Genomic DNA, 6,257 nt, shown 5'->3' on the forward strand with positions numbered 1-6,257 from the left:
TGCATCACAGAGAAGGAAACGGCAGAATAACACAAAGACAGAATTTGATAGCTTCCCATAAGTTCCCTTAAAAGTGCAATAATAAACATAAACCCTTCACATCCCTTAAAAGTGCAATAATAAACATAAACCCGTCACATCCGTAAATTTTTTCGACGGCTACTAATACAGTTTTCTGTGCTAATGCACGGGTAATATCTTTAAATCAATGGAAAATACTGTGATGCGTGAATTTTACCTTGTGCAATGAAAATTTATATATTTGACGCTTCCTTTGAAATTTCTAGGCGGACGTACACAAAATTTTAGGTACGAACAAAATTGTAACATTCCAATGCGTTAAAGCGCTTAAAGGCCTGCTAACTAGGTTTCAGAGGTCGATAGTATCCTGTTTCAAATATTGGAGTTTGCAAGGAAAAGGAAGAAAAACGCGAAAAGAATACGAAAAAAACAAGAGCAAAATTCAAGATGGAGTGGAGCATGCCACAGCTGAAAAAACGCCGTAAATCACAAATGCTTCGGGGAGCTTTATATAAAGTTCTGAAATGGCTCCGAAACCTATATTGCAAGACTAAAGCTGCACTCCGCTTCGAAATCGGAGAGCATGAAACCCTTGAACGGCGTACCTTTGCACGCTTTTTAATGTTTCCCGCGTTTCTTACAATTGTTCGAAGGATTTCAGCCGTTGATGTGAATGAAATCGAGGGTATAAGTTGCTGCCGTCGGTCGACGATGGAGACTCGTTCACTCCAATTAGAAGCATGAAATGTTACGGTCACGTGATAGGCCTCTTGAGGCCATGTTAAATAGCCTCGGCGAAGGTCACATTCAGCGTCTTGGTCTAAAGGGTTTAAGTTAAAATGTGTATAATTTATTTATTTATTTTCACTTAAATTTTCTCTCAAATATAAAAAGAGGTTAGGGGAGAGACGTTTAATGTTGTGTAGGGACTAGTAATTGTTATAATATTGGTTTCACCAAGCTAGAAATTGAGAGATTGAGAGATGTGCAACCAATATTTAAACAAAAACAAATAACATTAAGTGCAAATATCTTTTAATTTATATCCAAAATTTCCTAAAACATTGATTGGGTGCACAACCGTTCATAAATAGTCTCTTAAGTATTAAGAGTACAAATCATATTGTCCCAACCATAAAGCAAATAAAACCATAAATCCTTCCAAAATGGTCTATTCTAGAAGTACAAAGTAGTAGTCACTTCAACTCCATTTATCATAATTGAAGCTATGTATCCGAAATGCATATGCACATAATAAAAGTTAATGTATGTTGATCATAAATGTTGTGTTATTCAACATTTAAACCCATTGTGTTCAATAAATGACACCCAACCCAATCTATTTCTCATTAAAACAAATCAAAGCACATAGATCAACAAAAACAAATTCTTAGCCATTGGATCACATCCAAATCAATCAAGATCACACGTTCAAAATGAAGTCATTGCAATACATGTCCATCATTGCCACCAATTAAATTCAAGTGCAAAAAACTAAAAAAGAAAAGTTCAACGAGTGTTGAATTTCCATGTTTAACATTCAAACTATTCACCAGCCTTGGAGACAAATCATCACAGAACATTTCACAGTGTATTCAAGTTAGTTATTTCAATTACAGTACAGTTTTCTTACAATTTTATTTTCATTTCTCACAGTGTTTATTTCAGTTTTCTTAAAGTTATATATATATATATATATATATATATATATATATATCAAAATCATTTTCAAGTTCACTGAAAAATATGACACAACCATAATGCAGAGTATTGGCTAGTATGGCTAGCTACAGATGAAAAAGAACAAAACTCGTTTATAGTTGAACATCAATCCTTTTCTACAGTACAAATTCCAAGCGGGAAGGACTTCATCTAAAGTTCTACACATTCATCCCAAAGCCAAAACAATGTCATAAAAACTAGTTCCTCAATCATAATTAATTGGAAAATGAGCCTCCTAGCTACAATTTAAGAACAACTAGATGACCACCTGAATTAACAAGGAGACTCCAAAATTTTTTTCAAAAGGTTGTCTAGGCTTTAGCATAAATTGATGACATGCGGAAATAAACAGTGGCAAAGAATTTAGTGATAAATGACAGCAGTTCCTTTTTTCAGAAGAAAAAAAGGTTGGCTTTTTTTATATTAGTTAAAAGACCAGTACATGCATCTGAGTGAAAATGGATAGTCTAGAGAGACAACAAACTAGCCATGCAGAGAAAAGATGTGTCATGGCATCCAAAAATCAACGTGTGATAGACAATCCCATATACCAAATCAAATACATATGTTCAAAAATGCAAAAAATAGCAAACCAGAGCAATATTGCCATAGCAACAAGGAGCATCAGAAGGATGTGATATAGAAGATGAAATAGTAAATCAAGATCCATTGTTATGGCAAGCAGATCTCACCAACCTCTCTGATATGCTCAACTGGCTATCAGTGACAAACTTGGAATGGCAAAAATAGACATAGAAATTCCTTTATGCTTCCCTTTCTTCGAGTACTTTTTATATTTGTTGAGACATGAAACCACTATAGATTAAATTTAGATTAAATTTCTAGTGAATAAGCTGAAGATTATCGTCGTTTTTAGAATATGCAGTGATCTTTGTCATTTCTCTCAGTTGCATTTGAAGAGGAAATCTCTATCAATTGTTTTTCCTTGTAACATTTTCATAATCACTATGTTTCTCTATAACCTACTTACGTACTTAGCATTCAAATGCTCAAGATACTTCATCTGTCTTTCAGATTTGCTTAAACCCACATTATCCTTCCCTTCATCAACTGTGACATCTTCAAATGGAAATAAAGTACAATAAGTTTGTCACTGTGATGCTCTTCAAAAACATCAGCAAGCAAATTAACATCAAAATATTGAACTGACCATTATGTCATTTTTTACAACCCATTGATGAGAGATCAAGTCTAATGGGAGTGAAAAATTTTGGCAAAATTTCCTTACTAATTATTTTTGGCTACCATCTATTCATAGAGCATGTATAATTTATTGGAAGTAAAAATTTTGGTAAGCATTTTGCTCACACCCATATATCTGTCTACAAGGGTTTTTTGATACATATGAGTGTAGTTGGGTTTCACTAAATCATCTAGGAAATTATACGATAGACCAACTCAATTCTCTGTAACTTTGAACATCTACATAACATCATAGACCTTTGGCCTAATCGTAGACTTTAAATTTGATATATTAAATACAATAGGATTTAAATTTGATATATTTGAACCTTGTAACAAATTATATCTTAATCCTATTGCAAGCCTATGACTTAGTGCTCCAAATCCATATAAAGGGCCATTGTATAACAAAATTAACTAGATTACAACAAAAACTTATTTTTCTAGGCAATGCACTTTATAACTAGGTCCAAGAACACAACTAAGGCTACCCTCAGCAACCAAACAACTTGCAAAATTACCATGTCTTCCCAATCCAAACCTAGGATGTCTATGAGTGTCTCCAACCTTGTCATACTTTAAATGGAGACTTTACAGTTTTCAATATTTAAGGATTTAATTTAATTCAAACAACAGCAAGGCAATACATTTTATAACTATGTTCGAGAACACAACTAAGGCTACCCTCAACAGCCAAACAACTTGCAAAATTACCATGTCTTCCCAATCCAAACCTAGGATGTCTATGAGTGTCTCCAACCTTGTCAGACTTTAAATGGAGACTTTACAGTTTTCAAGATTTAAGGATTTAATTTAATTCAAACAATAGTAAGGCAGTGCACTTTATAACTAGGTCCAAGAACACAGCTAAGGCTACCCTCAGCAGCCAAACAACTTGCAAAATTACCATGTCTTCCCAATCCAAACCTAGGATGTCTATGAGTGTCTCCAACCTTGTCAAACTTTAAATGGAGAATTTAAAATTTTCAAGATTTAAGGATTTAATTTAATTCAAACAACAGTAAGGCAATGCACTTTATAACTAGGTCCAAGAACACAGCTAAGGCTACCCTTAGCAGCCAAACAACTTGCAAAATTACCATGTCTTCCTAATCCAAACCTAAGATGTTTGTGAGTGTCTCTAACCTTGTCAAACTTTAAATGGAGACTTTACAGTTTTCAATATTTAAGGATTTAATTTAATTCAAACAACAGTAAGGCAGTGCACTTTATAACTAGGTCCAAGAACACAACTAAGGCTACCCTCAGCAACCAAACAACTTGCAAAATTACCATGTCTTCCCAATCCAAACCTAGGATGTCTGTGAGTGTCTCCAACCTTGTCAGACTTTAAATGGAGACTTTACAGTTTTCAAGATTTAAGGATTTAATTTAATTCAAACAACAGTAAGGCAATGCACTTTATAACTAGGTCTAAGAACACAGCTAAGGCTACCCTCAACAGCCAAACAACTTGCAAAATTACCATGTCTTCCCAATCCAAACCTAGGATGTTTATGAGTGTCTCCAACCTTGTCAGACTTTAAATGGAGACTTTACAGTTTTCAAGATTTAAGGATTTAATTTAATTCAAACAACAATAACTAGACCAGATCAACATCTTAACCAGAAAAGGAACCAGGTGTCACTTTTTTTAGTTGAAATTCCTCTTAGAGCTTCCTTCATGCCTGAAGAGTGTTATCTATAGGAATAAGAGTATTGACAAACTCATAACCATTCCCACAATAGGAGAATCACTAACCATTACTAAGGCAAGCCTAGAGCTTTTATTTAGCTGCTAAATTCTTATAGCAAGGCAAGCCTACAACTTCCTCCATGCCTGGAGGTTGTGATGATTAACAATAACAATATTGACAAACATGAGGCTAAACAATTTAATGAAAAACAACAATAACTAGACCAGATCAACATCTTATCTATAGGAATACCAATATTGACAAAGTCATAACCATTCCTACAATAAATTTGACAAACTCAGAACCATTCCCACAATAAATTTGACAAACTCATAACCATTCCCACAATAGTGAAATGCCCACACACTAGGCCCAGACAAGATAACACAGGGTGGAAAAGACATTGAAGAAAATGGGTCGGAAGAAACCCTAGACCCTCACTTAATGCAAAACTTTATAACTCCCACCAACTGCGACAAGTGGCAGCATACAAAGGACAGGTGTCGTACAGTTGAATATGTGGAGTCCACATCGATTGCCAGCGTGGAAGGGAGGGCGCCTACAACTTCCTCCATGCCTGGAGGTTGTGATGATTAGCAATAACAATATTGACAAACATGAGGCTAAACAATTCAATGACAAACAACAATAACTAGACCAAATCAACACCTTATCTATAGGAATACCAGTATTGACAAACTCAGAACCATTCTGACAATAAAGTTGAAAAACTCATAACCATTCCCACAATAAATTTGACAAACTCAGAACCATTCCCACAATAGGAGAATCACTAACCATTACTAAGGAAAGTCTAGAGCTTCTATTGAGCTGCTAAATTCCTTTAGCAAGGCAAGCCTACAAATTCCTCCATGCCTGGAGATTGTGATGATTATGAATAACAATAATGACAAACATGAGGCTAAACAAATTAATTCAAACAACAATAACTACCAAATCAACATCTTAACCAGAAAAAGAACCAGGTGTCACTTTTTTTAGTTGAAATTCATCCTAGAGCTTCCTTCATGTCTCACAATTGTTATCTATAGAAATAACAACAATATTGACAAATTCGAAACCATTCCCTATAGAGCTTCTATTGAGATTCTATTGATTGTCATGAAACTAAACAATATTGACAAACATGAGGCTAAACAATTTAAGTCAAATAATAGTTTATAAAAAAGAACTAAACCATATCAACATCTTAACCAAAAAGATCACTTTGTTTAGTTGAAATTCCTCCTATAATGCATAAAACATTTTATCCAAAACATATATTGATATAATTGAAGACATACAACCAATTCTAGGTCAATTTCAACACACTGGTAGTAGTTTTCCAAGTACAAATACAATCATGGTATTTTAAGTGTAAAAACAAGTTATCAAAACAACAATCACTGATATATTTGAAGACATACAACAAATTCCTTCTGTTGATTTGATTTTTCAAGGATACTGTCAAAAAGGCATATGTATGAAAATCTCTTAAGTTGCTACTAACATACATGTTGATAATTGCCTGTAATAAAGCAGAAATATTTTTGGCTTGTATGAAAGCATAATTTTCAATTATTCTTAACTAAATGCATGAAATAATTCTGCAGG

This window comes from Pinus tabuliformis, chromosome 1_2 (genome assembly GCF_031772625.1).
Source record: "Pinus tabuliformis cultivar Carrire ecotype Pingquan chromosome 1_2, CPIR1, whole genome shotgun sequence".
Taxonomy (NCBI): Eukaryota; Viridiplantae; Streptophyta; class Pinopsida; order Pinales; family Pinaceae; genus Pinus; species Pinus tabuliformis.